At 39.9% G+C, this 19213-nt stretch overlaps 1 long non-coding RNA gene across 1 annotated transcript; it reads right to left on the minus strand.

Annotated features, from left to right (window-relative positions):
* Window positions 1-509: 509 nt before the first annotated feature.
* LOC148160180 (uncharacterized) lies at window positions 510-1974 on the minus strand. Its single transcript, XR_015762592.1, has 2 exons — window positions 1280-1974; window positions 510-1227 (listed from the first exon to the last, which is right to left on the minus strand). It is a non-coding gene; the product is annotated as an uncharacterized LOC148160180 (long non-coding RNA).
* Window positions 1975-19213: the final 17239 nt, after the last annotated feature.

Below are 19213 nucleotides of genomic sequence, written 5' to 3' on the forward strand. Positions count from 1 at the left end.
CCCAAATGTAAGCCAGTCTTTTTACAGTATTAAGAATCACTTTTCTTCTTTTCCTAAGGTTGTCAAAGAACCAATTATGACTGAGGGTGTCGGTGCTGACCATGTTGGCTCATTGGATCAAGTTCCACCCAAGTCCAAGTCCTCTAAGGAAAAGGTATTTATGTCAGAACTTCTTGTCATTGGTCTTCTAGTCTTAACTGAGATGTCTCAGAGATTTGTCAGTACAGTTATATTGGAAGAAATGTAATATTTTCTTCAAATGCTCTATAAACTTTGAACTTAACAAGAATGTTGTATTTTGTGTATCAATTTGTTTTCATGAAGAATTATTCTTCATGTATTTTGAAACTTAGCTCTGTCAACTTTAATAATTACTTTAAATGTTTCCAAAAGTTTCTTTTTGGCTTTGTTGAGAAAATAGCTTTCCATGATGAGTAAAATTCTGTAATGATACTGGTTTAGGTGTTGTATTTATCTTTTTTTAGCATGATGGGTCTAATTAGTCATGATTGTATTTTGCAATTTTACTAAACACTAAGTATGATTTGGTTTGGTAATTTCATTTCATCGTCTTTAATTACTTGTATTACTTCAGGGCTGTATTTGTTATACATGTGTTATTTATTTTGGTTTTAAAGGTCGCCAACCATGCAAGAAGGGAACTTCAGATGAAAGAGAGGTCCTTGCAGTCAAAAAAATCTTGATGGAATTCATCAACACCTGTTGAGTTCAAGGGAAAGCAGACTGTGATAAGTGTTTAAAACAACTGCATACTATCTCAGTATCCCGAAAATGACAGCAGTGGGACTTGCCCTGCACAGAGTGGAAAACAATCAGAAGAGTGAAGTCCAATGCGGTTTTCCTTTGTGTTGCTGACCACTCATTTAATGTATGATATTTTTTTTTTACTCTTAAAAACTGGTATTGAACTCAACCTCTTGAAGTATGTCTTGAGGTCATTGCTCTGTCCAGACTTTCGTTTATTCGATCCTCCTGCTTGTGATTTATTTATTTCTTTCATTTCTGATTTATTGTTCTGCTGGACCTTGGTGTCAAGTGTGCTCCTTTATGCCTTCTTACAGTCTTTAATCTTGACTTTGAGTTGCTTCTGACAATCTTGACTAATTTTTTGTCCTCACTGACTCTGGAGGAGCATGTATCTCAGTGCTCTCTTGAGGTTCTATTTAAGCAAAAATGTATTTAGTCTTTCCCATTCTGAGGAATGCACTCTGAGAACGTGGTAAGATTGACGTTCTCAGAGTGCATTCCTGTTGATGGCCTGAAAACAATTACACAAGGCTTCTTCAGCTGCCTGTAACCCATCTCCTCACAGTTCTCATCATCACAGGTTGTTCCTGGATAAGAGATTTACAGTCAATCAGAAGAACACAAAATTGTGATCTAATTTGCAAGAAAAAAAAAATTCTGTAGAAATGTATGCATCATTTTAATCCTTTTATGTAACTTCTTTAAAAGAATAAATGTAACAAAGCGGTTCCAGTATGCTGCTCAATACTAGATTTTAACATAGTTTGAGTGCCCACTCAATTTATTTTTTGCTTGATTCCAAATTGTAGATTTCATTGTGCATTGCAGTGGCTCTCTAAGCATTTTGAACCTGAAACTGTGCTACAGGTACTAAGAATGTAATAAAAACGAATTAGTGTGTATTTATTTCCCCACACATTACTAAAAACCTGACAAGTCCCCAAGAGCCACGTTCTTATCATGTTGAGAACTCTAGTTAGTCTTATTGCAAATTTTAAGTGATATGTTTGTTCACTGCCCCTCTAGCATGCTACTTGATTTTTTGCAGAGCTGTGCTACTTTCAGAAAGGGGGGTTCCCAGAAAGCATGGTCTTGTCTTTAGTCCCCAGTAGTGTATACAGACAAGGGGGTGTGTGTGTGTGTGTGTGTGTGTGTGTGTGTGTGTGTGTGTGTGTGTGTGTGTGTGTGCGTGTGTGTGTGCGTGTGTGTGTATTAAACCCCATTTCAGTCAAAGGAAATAACCTTTTTTGAACAGCTAAGTCCTGAATTGCCCAGACTAATGAAACAAGGTGTGTTACAGGCATCTACTTCAACAAAGAAAACTGCTAAACCACAAAGACGACATGTGTTTCTGTTTACCTGACGCATCGGTGGAAGAGAATTAGTCATAGTAAGTACTTTATATATTTACAAAAATCCCATTTTGTTTAGCAACAAAGGATGAACAGTTAACATTTTTGTGTGAAATTGCTAAAACAATTTCTAAATTAACATAGATAAACAAAAACTAAGGCTGAGCGGTGGAATTTGTTGGTATCACTGTGTGAGCTAAAACTAAACAAGCAACATATTAAATGTTATTGAACTCTTCCAGGTATCGCTCACAAAAGGTCTCGCTCACAAATGTTGCCACTGTGGGGAAGACATGAAAAGTGTTGATGTCACAAAAATATCGAAATATTCCGCCTTTACGTACACTGCAGTACCAGAAGTACTAAACTACATTTCCCTGTCATTTAATCGTGAACTTAAATGACACGATTTCCCAGCACATATAAAATGTTGAGTTGGGCCACACTTTGCATCTGCAACTACTTGGGTTTCTTAAGGTTAAAGTTAGTTTGAGTTGACTGTAAAATAATTAGCAACCAGGACGTTTCCCAGCTGACCTGTTGTTGCAGGTGGCATCGCGTCATAGTTCTCCAGTTGAATTCAGTCATAGGATTGACCACTTCCTTCACACTGTGCTTGCCTAGGCTCTGGATTGTGTACACCAGGAGCCATACAAGTGACTGGAGCTCAATGTTATGGAGGTGTAACCTAATATTTTTTTGTAATGTATCACATAGTTTGATGCATTATTTCCAGTGAACGGTCATGATTGTTGGTCTCATCAATCTGGAACAACGGCCACCGTTTGAGGTCACTTCTGACGAGGACATGCATTCATCCTCAGTATCTTTTCCTAAGAGGTGTCTTAATGTTCGATTCCTTTTGAACACCACCTGAATTTCCTGTTCTTAATGTTTTGTCCTCTTTATTAGAGAGGCATGACAACGTTCCCGCCGTTTTGGGTGCTATGACGATGAAAACACTAAACAGACAGCCCTGGCCACATGGAAGGCTAGCATGAGTTTACAGATTAGTCCTTCCCAGCAGGCGGACAGGCATGTTTCACAATGTGCTTTTACTCAGCCCAAATCTTGAGTTGCGTGAGAGATTTCCATATCTCACACACTCTTGTAAATCACAATTGAACAGTAGTAACTCAGAGAATGAACTCCAAACATGACTGTTTTCAATTTGGGACCAGGTTTCCTGCCAAGGCTGGGGCAGCCTCAGAGAGACCACCCCCTCAGCGCGAATTTACAGGCCTCGTCACCTCTCAAGATCGCGGGAACGCCGGCCGTCCTCTCATAACGCTGGGACAGATGTCTGACACCTATACATGGGGTTTGGTTGGAAGGTGTTGGAGGTGATAATGCCGAACACCCACAAGTACACGCACAGCTGACACACACAGAGAAAACAAAAACCTCTGTTGGCTGTAATTCCCATTTTATCCTTTCAGCTAAATGTGTAAATCCCTAGTAAAATATATTTGGAAAAATTTAAATGTATTGGAATTTCATTTCTTATCCCTTCTTTCAGGGACACACCTGTGGGAAAAAAACAACAAAGAGCTAATAAGGTTTACTGTGTATTTTTATCTTTCCAGTGTAGCTTAAAAGCAGTAACAAGACATATGACAGTAACATCACAAAATCTGCACAGTTGTAAGAGAGCCTCTGCATTGTCACTTTTGATCAAGCTATCACTGTATCCCAGAACTGAATCTTGCAGATGGGAGCTTCCTTAATGGACGGGTATGGGGGTCTACGAGTGACATTTTAAAAGAAATGATTAAAGAGACATATAACTATTGAAATACTGTAGTTGGGACTCAAGTTGATACCAAAAAGAAAAGAAAATGAGAGTAGAAACCTTTTTGTTCAGCTTAAAACCAATAACAATCCTGTTCCTGTAAATGCTGTTTGACTCTCAAGTATTTTTTTCAAGTGAATTGGCCTGTTCAAGTACATTGCTGCTGCTCTCCAAGTGTTTAATTTGATCCAGCTGTTTATCATGATGATGGAAGGATACAGAAGACAAGAGAGAACTAAAGTTGTGGAGGGATTTAAAGTAGGTTTAGTGTAATGAACAACATCACAACCTTTAAACGTCTTACAGAGTGCTGTTGTTCAGTCTATTCTCTGAACATGGAAAGGATACGGCACAAAACCAAAACATGACCGCGGACATGAAGTGATAGGACAGGCAGGGGGAGAATAATCAGAAAAGCAGTCAGGAAGGCCCACGGTAGCTCTGGAGGAGCTGCAGAAGTCCACTGCCCAGGTAGGAGGATGTTTTGATGGGACAGCTATTTGTCATGAACCTCACAAACCTGGCTTTTATGAAAGAGCAAGAAGACTGCTATCACTGAAAACGTGATTGAGAGCCTACCTCAGTGACTGCTCAAAGAAGCTGTCCATCCCAGCCGACTAAATTTAAGTGTTTTGATAAGAAGAGCGAGCAAAAATGTCAGCTTCCAGATGTGCAAGCTTAGCAGAATCATATCTCAGCAGTTCAACAGCTGGAAACACGGCACACGGTGGTTGCATAAATTATTGATTCAAAGAGCTGAACACAAATGCACACCACACTTTTCAGATTTATCGTTAAAAAAACAAATCAGACGTCATCTTTCTTCCACTTTATTTTCAGATATAAATACTTGTGTCAGTCACTGCATCTGGTTTACAGCTGGATGATATTCATTTATGTCACTTCCCATATGCGTTCTCTCTCTCTTCCCGTCATCTCGCTCAGCTAGGAGTTTTTTTCGTTTTGCTCTGTACAGCAGAGAGCCAACACGTTTTATGAGTTTCTGTTTGTTATTGAATCGTTTTTAAAGACATTGATAAAAGTCTACACAGCTCCAACATTTATTACCTTTTTATTTCTCCTTTTTCCTTGTTTCCTCTGGCGTCTTGTGTCACAGCGTGGAAGTGTCTGTCTATATATGTGTCTATATATGCGCCTTACCAGTAATCAGATACCCTGCCGGAATAATTAGCTGGCCAATGGAAGAGATGAAGGCCACGGATGTTAAGACTCGGAAGCTACTAACCATGCATGGAGGGTTCCACCCCAAATCCAGCACCCTGAGACTGTACACGAGCCGTAAGGAAGGAGGCAGAGGACTAGTGAGTGTGAGAGCCACTGTCCAGGATGAAACATCCAAGATCCATAAATACATCAAGGAAAAAACCTCAACAGACGATGTGCTCAGCGAATGTCTCAGACAATGGAGAACAGAAGATGAGGTGCTGGAGGAACCATCATGGGAAGATAAGCCCCTACATGGGATGTACCACCGACAAATAACTGATGTGGCTGATATCAGGAAATCCTACCAATGGCTGGAGAAAGCTGGACTCAAGGACAGCACAGAGGCCCTCATCCTGGCCGCCCAGGAACAGGCACTAAACACCAGGGCAATAGAGGCTCAGATCTACCACACCAGACAAGACCCAAGGTGTAGGTTGTGCAAGGAGGCCTCTGAGACAGTCCAGCACATAACAGCAGGGTGCAAGATGCTGGCAGGGAAAGCGTACATGGAACGACATAACCAAGTGGCGGCCATAGTGTACAGGAACATCTGTGCCGAATATGGACTGGAAGCCCCAAGACCGAAGTGGGGAACACCCCCAAAGGTGGTGGAGAATGACCGAGCTAAGATCCTGTGGGACTTCCAGATCCAGACAGACAAGATGGTAATGGCGAACCAACCGGACATTGTGGTGGTGGATAAAGAACAGAGGAAAGCCGTTGTGGTGGATGTAGCAATACCAAGTGACTACAACATCAGGAAAAAGGAGCATGAGAAACTGGAGAAATACCAGGGCCTCAGAGAGGAACTGGAGAAGGCCTGGAAGGTGAAGACCACAGTGGTGCCTGTGGTCATCGGGGCCCTCGGGGCAGTCACCCCCAAACTGGAGCAGTGGCTCAAACAGATCCCAGGAACAACATCAGACATCTCAGTCCAGAAATGTGCAATTCTAGGCACAGCCAAGATACTGCGCAGAACCCTCAAGCTCCCAGGCCTCGCTGGAACTTTAAATATAGTTTTAGCTGTTGAGATGGGACCAAAATGGCATCAGTGGAAGAGTTTCAAGGCAAAATCCAACGCTGAGCAAAAAGAAGACAAAAGCCTGTCTCACTTTTGCCAAAACATTTTGATGACTGCTGTGACTTTGGGGAAAGTATTTTGTGGTCTGATGAGCCAAAGGTGTTTTAGGTGATACGCATTATAGCATAAAAGTAATGCAGCATTTCAGAAACAGAACAATTTCAAACAGCGTAACGATTTCTGCCACTAGAAGAAAATCCTGAAGAAAAAGCAACATAATAGTCTTTCAAAATACACCTATTAGTCTGAACATCTGAGAATATGAAGGTTGGAGAGTGACCTCAAGGTGCAGGGTTGAGTTGCCGTTGTGCAACCAGATGGGTCATTTGTGTTTGAAAACCTACCAATATGGCTGAATTACATCAATTCTAGAAAAGAAAGAGTATGTCAAAAATACCCGAGACATATAAAAGACTCAAACGGGCAGAACAAGGGTGTGATTACTTTTTCACATATTATCGAGATCATGCTTTCATTAAAAAAAAAAAAATTGAAAACTGCAGTTTGTTTTTTGTATGAAATTTAGTTTTACGATTTGATGCATTTAAATGTGACAAAAGAAAAAACGTGCAATGAGGAGTCTACTTTTCCACAGCCCTGTAACTTGGTCACCAGGACCTCACAGGAATAATTTATCCGATTGAGTCATTTGCAGTTTCCACATCAAATTCCGAAGTGATAAAAGACAAGATGCTACTATTATAATATTTAATTCAAAATTTCAGTGCTGGTGGTAACAACAAGGAGGAATTGTGGAGTGGCCTGACAAGTCTTTGGCAGGTCAAAGCCCACAATAATTGTACAGGCCCAAAGAAGGGAGGTTGGTAGAGTAAACTTGGCTCTGCAGAACCACACACTGAGATCATGTGGGAAGAACTGAAAGCTTTTTGAACCACCCAGAATAATTCATACGAGATGCTCGACACCACTGTGCGCACAACCTGCAGAACTGCAGCAGCTTCGTCGCACAGAAATGGTTCACACATGGACGTTTGACAGCGACACAAGTAAACCGATTTTTTTCGATCTGTCCAGAGCTAATTACCAGTCGCATTATAGCCGACTGCATTACATAAGGAGGTTCAGCAGAAAACAAACAAACAGAACCTCATGCTCCTCTTGTGCTGTCACTGAGGGGTGGGAGTCTGACATGAAAAAGCCAGGACAGAATTTTCTAAGAACCTGAATAATGAGTTTACATTGGAGCTAAATAGGAACAGAGGGGCGACGGGTTTATGTTTGCTTTCCATTTTCAGCTCTGGCATTGATTCAGGCCACCTTGAAGAGTCTGAAAACCATTACCCAGGACAGTTGGTCAAAAGTGCACACTGTATAGGATATCATCGTGGTGTGCCTCGCAGAGAGACAGAGTGATGAGGACGAAGATGGAGGAGGGAGGGAGGGAGCGGCGGGAGGAGGGAGGGAAGGGGTATCACGGATGAGATATCGTGCGAGAAAAGGAGAAACTGAGACCAACACAAGTTCAGTGTGCCCTCTTCCAGAGACGTCTCAGTTACAGCCAGCTCGCCATGACACTCGTGCAGATGTGTTTGGTTTCAGAGAAACAAAGGCATCCTGAGCGAGTGATGTAACTCGGAGCGGCCGTACCTTCATGGCTGTCTGGCACATCACTTTTTGCATGCAACTGCAGATTAGGTAAAGACAGGCCTGCAGACAGGGTTTTCTCCTCCATTGTCTCCTCCACACGCACCCACTGAACATGCATAAAGAGGGGTCACGCATATGAAGACAGCATCAATCGCTCTCTCATACGGCTCACAGTGAGGCGCTGACTGATCCCTCTGAAAAAGGAGCAGAAACAAAGATAGGTGTGTGTGTGTCAGTGGAAGTATGTGAATGGGATCTGATGAGGATTTCTTTACAGCTGGTTTGCCTCAACAAATGTTTGTTTGCGTGTGGGTATTTGGGAAGCAGATCACATTGTGTTTTTTTAATCCTTTCTTCACAGTGTGCCTTCAAGGCTGGATTACTGCACCTTTATTGTACCCTAACAAGCTTAGAATCACACTGCGTCGCTACGCGGTTGATCGGTTTAAGCAGGTTTGGTGCAGCTCATGCTGAAGTCCCAGAAATTCCTATGTCTTTATCTTAAAGGGCTGCACATTTAAAAAGAAATTTTAGACGTTTGCCTTAAATCATTTTTACTACCGGAATAATGTTTTTTTAAGAGTTCACTAACCACATGTGTTTGAGTTCTTCCTGCAAACCCTGGTACTTCTCAAATTTATTATGCTCTGTTTTTTTGTATGCTATGATCAGCAGGAATTTCCAAATCCATTTTAATGGCAGTCTTCCACCAACACTGCGTCACGATGGTGGGCCAGCATCTGCACAACTTGGAGACATCTCAGCATCTTACTTTGGTTGATCTAAATCTCTTTTAGTGATGTGTCTTTCAAACACTTATATCATATCTCACAACGGGATTTATGACCACAAATTAAACAAATGGTCATGGGTTTTAATGATTTTAGATTTATCACTGGTATTAAAACATCTGTTTGACATAAATAAATCCTGGGCTCTAACAGGATCAAATCCAAAATAGCACCACTTACAGGGGCAACGTAGGCAATTAAAGGGTCTAGGAGATTAATCAGAATGAATTATGAATTTACTACTAAAATATCTCACTGACATAAACCGGTAATTTATGTTATTGCACATTAAACCACTAAAAATCCACGACTTAGGTGATTAAGGAAGGAGGAGGTTAGAAGGAGGTTATACAGGAAGGAGTAGGGCGAGGATATTTTTGATCCTTATAAAAGCCATGCGGTTAATATCAATCATAATAAAATGACATAGTATTTTTTACTGCAGCCATAAATTGCTATATTTATGACTCACAACAGCATAAAGATCATAAATCATTATATAAAACATTAAAATTAATAATTTCTAAAATCACTTGTTGAGAGACAGTGTCCCTTTTCTCTCACATATTTTAAACCATGCTACTAAATTCAATTCAATTCAAAAATACTTTATCTACCCCACAGAGAAATTAAATGTTATCAAAACTTATCCCAGCGTCTTCAGTCTTTGTGGTTGGTGATTTACGGTAGGAGTCAGTTTTGAAGCAAATCTGGAGGATGTTGACGTGTGACGTTGTCATGACGGTCATGACATGCTAACAGTTCAGTATCTGGATGGCAGGGATGATATGTCACAGTAACGTGTCCTGGAGGACAGTATCAGTTGATGGCAATTACTGCTAATCCATGTCATTTGATTTTGCCACTCCTTTTTAACGACGCTCCCATGCAAAATAATACCTTGTTGTCACGGTTACTCATCACAACAACTCTTCTGCGTTTAGAAACATGCTTCCCCTGACTTGCGGTAACATTCACAGTTTGGAGTCACCGAGCCAGAATCTTTGGTTCGGCTTCCTCCGCAGATCAGAATCCGCTGCTGGGGGTATTAATAATTTTTTGGTTGACTGGATACATTCTGTTCTATTCTGTTCACAGCTGTGTTCTGTTAGCAATAGCTGTTTTAAGTCTGTATTTTATGATTTTAATAAACCTTTTTTTATTATTAGTTTTCTTGTGACACAACAGCTCTGTGGCCTAATATTTAGTGCTGTTGCCTCACAGCACGATGGTCTATCATCAAATCTCGCACAGAATAGATTTCAGTATTTTCTAATAAATCTCTGTATTTTACTTTTGGAGAAAGCTTTAGATGCAGTAAAAACCAGTTGTAAATTTTCCACCTCCTTTGTCTTCACTGACAACAAAAGTCATGAAGAAGAACAGTTTCTTCTTCATGTTTGTTCCCTACTTTGGCGTTTGGCAAACGTCAAACTCTCACTGCCCAGCCTGTCAGCTCACCACATAAAATCTTATTAAAATACATTTTGTAATGTGATTGTAATTTTTAAAAATTAGGTAACACTTCTGTGAACACTTACGCAAGCCATAACAAAATGAAGCTATATATGGAGCGATGTCTCCATCGCAGATTACCACGGGACTTGTATTGGTCTATCATTACTTTGTGACTGAATTTTGGGTACATGACTTAATTTCCCTCTTGAGCAAGGCAACAAATCAACAGTCACACAGGATTGTTTTAATCGAATACTGATGCTTTTGCTTTTATTTGTTTTTTTGTTTTTTGGGGGGGCTTTTTTTACAGCTTTTAGACATTTTTCTCAGGTTTACAGATGACTTTCGATGTTGTTGATCTTAAAGCAGCGAGGCCTCACATGGGTTTGTTCCATCAAGATTAAAATCTGTTTTCTTTCATTTTCTTCTGACCAACAAAAAACACAAATATCATGAATTGGCGGTGCGTCCGTTCTCCACCTGCACATTTGACAATGTATTAAAGTCCATCTTTGTCAGCATCTCTGTGCTGTGAAAACCCTGCACACCTTCTGCTGTCGATCTCAGGATGAGAACCACTGCTCCAGAAACCCAAGGAATTTGTCCAAATACAACAAGACAAGAAGAAAAGGAGTCCAGTTGATTTTCAAAGGTATTGTATGCCTTTAAGAGCTGGGCTGTGGAGGACAATTCTTGAAATATTAGATCATTAAATTAGTTCATCTTTAACTAATCATGTCTTGACAGCTATAATGCGAGATCCTGAACAGTCTACCTCTGGCGCACGCTAATGTGCTGAGCTTATAAACCTTACTCTATATACTTAATGTAAAAATAATACCGTATTTCTACACAATGGATCTTAAACATGATTGCACTTTCAAATTGCCAGGTTTCTGTCACGTTAAAAGTGAAGTCACACAAAATCATGTTGAAACCTTTTCCATTTCCAATGTGACATCTGCAATGTTCAATAAAACAAACACATTTATTTGATAGGATAACGTAAAAATAATAATAACAAAAAACTGTAATAATCTGAAAAGTACAACAATCTCAATCGCTGCTTGCATGCCTGGCGTAAGGAATGGGATTGGAGCTGGAGTTCTGGTCTTCCAAAGACAACATTCATTTTTAGTCAAAATCAACCAAAACCATGTTAACAGATGTGTTTGGGTCTGATGAAGCCAAACTTACACTGAGTAACAAACCCTTTTGTGCAGTGATGTTGTTGGCACCAACAACATCACTGCACATCACCGAAGGAAAATCATGCCTTCTGTAAAACATGGATTCAGTGGAATTATGTTCTTGATTGTGCTTCAGGTGGAACAGAGGTTTTCCTCAAAACGAATCTTTTCTTTCAGCCGTTGCCACATTCTCCTCCCTGTCCTCTGCGTCCTCTGTCCTCAATTCAACAACATCCATATATCTCCCCTTTGACCTTCCTTTGTCTTCTTCCTGGCAGCTGCATCTCTAACATCCTTCTGTCCCATACCCAGTGTCCCTCCTCTGCCCATGTCCAAACAGTCTCAGTCTGACCTCTCTAACTAACTCTTATCTCCCAGTTGTACAACCTGTGCTCTACCTCCATCGTCATCCTCATCGCTCCCAAGGAGAACCTTGGTTTCTTCAGCTCTGCCACTTCTAATTCTGTGTCCTGTTTTTCTTTTTTTTTTACGACTGTCTTGTAAACCTTTCCTTTGAAATTTGCCTTTACTCTTTTATCACAAAATCACTCCTGAAGCTGTTCTCCATCCACTCCGTCCTACTTAGACTCTCCTCTTCCCCTCTTTACCACACTCCCCATTTTCCTGGATAGTGCACCGTGGTGACCTCACTGTTCCACCAAACTCCCTCTCATTCACTCACATGTACTCTGTCTTGTCATGGCTAACTTTCATTTATCGTATTTCAAGTGCATACCTCCAACTCTCCCAGTTTTCTTCCACTTGTTCTCTCTTCTCACCACTAATCATGATGCCGCCTGTAAACATCATAGTCCGTGGAGATTCCTGCCTGACCCCATCACCCAAGCAAATGAGAAGGAGCGCTGCAGTGAAGCTATCTGTCACTCCAGCACACCTCACCACTGTCCTGCTGTCCTCATGCAGGTCCTGTACCAGTCTAATATACTCCTCTGCCTCTCCAGATTTCCCGATACCACAGCTCCTTCCTCGTCACTCTCTCACATGCTTCTTCTAACGCCACAAAGACATAATCAAGTTCTTTCTGAACAAAGATGGCATCTGTGGTTCTCCTCCTTGGCATAAAACCATACTGCTGCTCACAATTAGTTGCCTCTTGTCTATGTCCCTTCCCTCATGAAGGAAAGCAAGTGCAGAGGAGTCTCCACTGTGCTTTGGTCTGACCACCTGCAACTTGCTTGTGTCACACTTGTGCCAGTTAAGACATAAAGTAAATGAAAGCCATACTTGCGATCTGGGGTCTGGAGGGCTGCTAGATGGATGTGTAATGGGAAAGCAGCACACTCCCTCTGCACTGTACACAACAGTCATTAGGAGACCTATCTGTTGAACGCTTGCATGCTAAGCTGTAATTTTCAGGCTGTTTTGTGTGTGCGTGTGTCTGTGAAGGAGTTCCTTTTGTTTGAGTGCATGTGTGTGTGTGTGTGTGTGTGTGTGTGTGTGTGTGTGTGTGTGTGCTTAAGAGGCCATTGGTGGCAGACGTGAAGCAGAAAAGCTGTTTTTTATGTGTCTGTGTTGTGTGCATGTTTGCTATTATCTGGATGTCATCACAACCACAGAAATCAGGGCCTGATAGGATCTTCCCGACTCCCTCCCGCGATCCCCAGCCAGAGTCACGAGAGCCAAGGGTCTCCTTTGACCACGCGCACACACGCACGCACACATACTTGAACACACACCGACAGAGATGCCGACCCTGCATCACGGCTTGCTTCCACATTTTGTAGGCAAACAACTCGACATGTGAAGTGAGGTGGAATTCCCGCCTTTGTGGGAAACATGCCCAGAACCATTTGTAAGCCCTTCTCCACCGCCGCCTCCTAACTCTGTACAGATTGTAGTTGTGGACTTCTATATTAAGTTACTATGCTGCAGTTTTCAACCCTTCCTTCTATGGGTCACATCAGACTGAAATAAAAGGGGCAATCACATTTTATTATTTTTTTTTTTTGTCTCTGGCTTACATCCACGTGTTTTCTCAAATGCATGCATTTCAAAAGTATTGGAGAGCCTAATCTGCAGCCTTCACTATACTGATGTAAACACGTGGCAAGACTTTTACACAGTGTTGACAGTTTATATGCAGACAACACCGAACTGTACAGAGAGTATTGCATTATGTGTTATACATCAAGCCCTTGAGAAGTCTCTCATGAAGAAAATTTATGATTTCTCTGTCTGACGACGGGAATCTGCAACATGGAGGAATATGGGAGACAGTTTTTGTGTGGTCATAGCTCAACCTGAGCCATCTGTCTACTTCAAATCAATAGTAGACTGTGGTAATAGCATTACTATTGATTTCATTATACTAAGCACAAAATTTGACACCAGAGTCTGAGTACATTGCATTGTCTGCATGCAAAATGCAGCCAATGCAGTTTTGGGTCTAATGCCTACCATGAGGTTTCAGCTCAGATCTTGCTCCAACTTGTGCCATTTTTAAGGCTTTCATCTGTATTTTAGTCTTTGTCCTGTGAGTATAAAAAAAGAAACAAATAGCCTAATCCTACATCACTATTGAACGTTCCTAGAGAAAGCAACATTTATACTTTCCAACTCCAAACTTTAATTCATTCTATCTAAATTTCTTGGGACAAAGACCAACACAAAGACCGTGAGATCAATGCATGGTTTTCAAGAGCCATGCATCAACATGTCATGTATCCAGAAAAAGTCTGAGAAGGGTAGCATGCATTTGAATGATCTTTGTACATGTAGGTCAAGGATCTACAACTCCCGTCCCCGAGTAACCATTCTGTGCAACTTTTGGACGCAAACCTGCTCCAACACACCTGAACCAAAAAGCTCAATTACCTCCTTGGCATGTCAGCAAGTTGTGCAAAGACCTACTTATTAATAATTTATTCGGTACAGGTGTGTTGGAGCAGGGATCCGTCCAAAAGTTACAGGGCAGTTGCACCTGAGGACTGGGGTTGCAGACGTTGAAGGAATCGTTCCCCTTGTTTTGTTTGCAAAATCATGTCTATAAATATGTGTTTTGCCTGAACTTTCACATAAATATGCTGATCCAAACCATTCTATTGCATGTCTGGTTATGTGCATGTTCTGCCAGCAGGTCTCAAACACGTTGTCTATATACATGCAAAGGGGTATAAATGCATTTGCATCCCACTGTATCCCTCTCATTCCTTTCTATACTCCTTTCCCTAAAGGTTGTGAATAACACCCTCGTCTTTAGTAGTTTTTGAAAGTGCTCCCTATGCAAAGGTAAACAAATGTGGTTTTGGCAGACATCTGATCAAACTTCCTGTTACTGTCTCTGTTTATGATAATGAGTGGAATAAATTCCAGCAGTGGCCTGAGTGTTGACAGATATGCGTTTCACCTTTGCTCAAGCCTTTTTTTTTTTTTTTTTTTATCTCATCTGAGCAGTGATTTCATCAAGTGTGGGAAATGGAAATTAACAGCAGATCATCTCATGGGAGGTTGTGCAACAAAGGCCAGATAAACTTTTACATCAACACAATAGAGAGACCTCTGCACCAATACATAGGCATTCATCAAGCCACCTGCTGTCCACACACATGTGAGGCTAAACCCAATGAATGGCCATTAATCCACTTTATGCAGAGTACACATACCTCTTATTTAATTGTCTTTCCTACAAATGTAATTGAGTTCCCTGTAATACTCTAAGGGCAGAGATAAGGTAATCTCTCAGCAACTACCTAGGTTCCATGCAATGGAAACTTACTATTTGTGTTGCTGGTGTTTGGGAAACTTTGTGTGCCTCCCCCAATAGTCTCTATTGCAGTAGAGTATGAACGATGCATATCCAAACAGATATGTTTTTTTGTTTGTTTTGTTTTTATCTTGTTTTAGGACATTTTTAAATAATTCAACTGGCAAAACATGTTAAAAACATCAACATTTTTTTTGTTTAAATATTTCTAATTGGGTCATTGATATACAATTCATATTCTCAGATCAGAAATAATCCATTTTAAACACACTTACAGAAAAAGCAAAGAAAATTAGTTTCCGAATAAAGGCGTGTATTGTTAAATAACTGGAATAACACAGGGAATAAGTATGATTTTAATCTATAAGTCCATACAAACCGTCTTTAAATATCAAAGGTTTCAGGGTTGCTTCATATACACTTTAGTTGTTTCCCCAGGATTTTTAAAATTGGGTAAATGTCAGATTATTGCCTGTGCCATTGTATCAGTTAGAGCAAAGTGCTCTGTTTGGAAACTAAGTGTTTGGTCACTACTGACACTTTTTGTGTTTGTACATTAATGATTATATCCCTGCTACTTTAGAGTAAAAGCAGTGAATACTAAATTTGTCATATTTCTAAAGTGCCAAATAATTTACAGAAAGCAACACATCAAATTATAACTAAAGGGAATTTAATTTTCATGGGTGCCTGCTTTGGCTTATTGAAAAGAAACTGCTCTGAAAATATTTCCACGGTCAATATACTCACCAAATGTGACATAAATATAATGTCTATAGATTTTTTGGGGGGGGCTCTGAAAAGATCTTTGCAGTAAAGTCCATCTGCAATTTTCCTTTCGGCTTTACTAAACAAAAACACTTAACACAGCATATTGAGCTACATGATAAAATTTTCATTTAGGAAAGGGGACTCGGAAGAAAATGGTAACACATCTGCTTCTTAACAAAAAGTATGGGATTTATATAACCATGGTATGTATGAACTCACGCAAGCCATTCAAGAGAAGAAAAGTTATGGCAAGGGGACTCTCTTTTTTTACCCCCACTCTGTCAGGTTCTTTCACATGAGTGGCTCATCTGTGCCTGCCTATCAGAACCTTTACATAAATCACTGCTTACTCTGACAGGTTAGCAGCGTGATAACTGTGGGTGAATTTATCGCCGTGGGCTCAGCCGGTTCACACTACCATTTACCTTGCCTGAAGATTTTACTGCAGCAACGGACCAGACATTCAGTCAGCTCTATTCTTTGCTTATTTATTATCAGTAAAATGTTTTTATTTTAATTTAGTTGATACCTTTGATTGTGAAGGAGGGTGGTTCATCTGGGGAGCTTTTGCTAGAAAAACCACAGCCGAAATGTATTTTGAGTCTGTTTATGACTGTAAAAGAGTAGTGAACAAACGACGAATCTTAAAGTTTCTTACCCATCATCTCATTGGGGGGGACGGGACTGTAAGTTCTCAGTGGTTCAGAAAAAAAATACTTTGGATGACTTAAATTTTGTAGTCATCTCCAGAATTATGTGCAAGAACAGCAGATTTATAGTTTTGCTCACAGATGCATTAGTGAGATAAATGTGCAAGACATACTGAAACAAAAGAAAAACAAAGACTTTTTCAATAATATGACTGACTCCAATTCTGGATTCCACTTTTCCAAACTGCTTGATTGATAACCATGTAATTAACTACTTTAAGAGGAGTTTCTGATTTGTGTAAAAAAAAAAAAAAAAAAAACTTTCATTTTTATCCCATCACAATCACTTGCCAAGAAACAGTCCAGTACTGACTTGATTTATTTTCGTGACGGAACAAGTTAATCTGACATGTCGAGTAACACACCTCCACGTCCAGATGACCTCAGTCCAGATCAGTCCTGTCAAACTTTGTTTATGCTGTTGTTATCTCTCTGATGTTTGCACTGGATGGTCTTCAGTACGGTGTTGTGTCATGAGCCTGTCCAAAGTTAGAGTCAAAAATTGTTCAGTTGATAGTATTTCTGCGCTCTGTGTACATTTATAACACACGGAGTCTCCCAAGACATCCCTGGAAACTTTGCATAACCCGTTCAATTCACATACCAAAATATGCTTGCGTGTGATGCAGAGGGAGTGCGTGTGGGCGGCCAGAGCAACTATTACAGCCTATTCGAAGTTGGACTTCATTTTGAGCCTCAGCCCCACATCAAGGAGACTGTTGCATAAAATTGAGACACGCTTCAACATACCTTGTAAAAATGAAAACAGCAACAAAAAAATAGCAAGAGAAAAAACAACCCGGCCAGTCACGCATCTTGCATTAGTGGAAAAGTGAAAGCAGCCATGATGGCCTGAGGGAAGGCTGTGCATGGTTGCCAACTTTGCAGGTTGTTTAACTGTGGGTGCATTTTCTGTTAATGTATGAGTAATGACGTACAAGTGAGTTGGCAGCGGGACAACCAGGGTTAGCAAAACTGCACGGTTGCTTGAAGGTAAGGGTAGTTGTTTTGTCCAGATTATGCACTGATAAAACATGCATGCATTTAACGGGGGTACGATTTCATCGATATTTAGGAGGAGAAATTAGGATTAAAAACTGAAAATAAAAAAGTTAAATTTCAACCATTTCTTAAAAATTTACTTGTTCAACTAAATTTCTTTAAATACGAATAACTGCTAAGACGGGAGAACAAGTGGTTTGTTCTCCCATGTTTAAAAAAACAAATGAAAAATGGGAATTGGTCATAGTTGAGACATAAAACATTAGTGAAGCAACATCCTTGGGGTCAATTAAATTCAAATTCAAAAATACTTTATTGATCCAGAAGGGAGATTAAATGTTGCTATAGTTCATTAAATCAAGACTCTTCAATGAGTTATTGTAGATGGTAATAGCTGTGGGCAGGAAAGATGTAACATAGTGAATTTAAAGCGAATTTGAAGAAACCTCTGACTGTAGACGCTCCATGATATTCTCATGAAGAGGATGTTCAGGGTTATTTCACAACTAGACAAATTATATAGATTAGACAATTTGTATTTCCTTAATTTCAGTCCATTTTGTCTTGGACATTTACCTTGTCAAGAAGCTCAACTTGCTAGCAAGTTTGACGACAGCAGCACTGTAGCTAAGCAAAATAAAGCTGGAAACAAACTTTCTTGCTGTAAGACAAATACTTTCTCAAACCATTAATTTCACAATCCTTATTTTTTTCCTAATTTAATCTATTTTTTATAATAAAACTAACACCCGTATTGTTCTCTGCTGGACATCGTACACAACCAATGAGAACTGTGGCTGACTTCAAGTCTACATTAAAACATTAGAAAAAAATAAAGTTGTGAATTTTGTTACAATTTAACAACTATTGAATACTGCATGTACACAATATTCTCAAATAAATTTTCCATAATTTTTTTTTGGCTAATGTTAATTTCACCCAAAATAGTGTTTTGCATGAAACAAAACAAGATTTCTGTTGTCAGGCGGTCTGTTTTTTTATTCTCGTTTTTTTTACCCTATGAATTAGTAATAAGGGATTTATGTCACAATGATAAGTTCATCAAGTAATTTAATAACCATTAAAAGAAGATATAATTAAATATATTTTAGGGGGGTTGCAGAGTAGATTTACGGGCACAGGACTAATTGTTAAACTTTATTTTTACTTTTATCATTCAATTTTCAGAAGTAAATATGTTCAGCATTGCACTAATCTCTGAAATGTGTTGATGCTTACTTGTCACTCGCTGGGATTGATTCAGAATGAGACGCACAACAGATCTCTGAACAGCAGTCCCCCCTTCTCCTCCCCCCCCCCCCAAAAAAAAAGATAAAATAAATAAATAAAACCCATCCTTCACATTTTGAGCTCGCTACATCTGTGCAAATCAGCCCATTTCTGGTGAAAACCAAGACTGTTAATCAAATTAGGGGATTTTCAGATGTTCCAGCTTTATGTTTTCTTCTAACAAACCAGCCAGGAAAATCGCTCCTTTCCCTCTTCACAGCTGAGACATGCATTTTGTTTTTTGGAGGATTTTCATTCTGTAGACACGTCAGTTTTGATAACAGTCAATATGAGATTTTAGGACAAAGCCTAATAACATATAATTTCAGGAGGATTATGTGGGCACTGTGATCAAAAACTGAAGTAAATTATCACCTATTTGTCTCTGTCTTAGACCAACAGCTTTTCTTGTGTTCCATGTTGATGCTGAGCTGTGCAATTAATGACAT

Source organism: Poecilia mexicana, unplaced genomic scaffold (assembly GCF_051168715.1).
Source record: "Poecilia mexicana isolate PSO_F unplaced genomic scaffold, ASM5116871v1 scaffold_3, whole genome shotgun sequence".
NCBI classification, from domain to species: domain Eukaryota; kingdom Metazoa; phylum Chordata; class Actinopteri; order Cyprinodontiformes; family Poeciliidae; genus Poecilia; species Poecilia mexicana.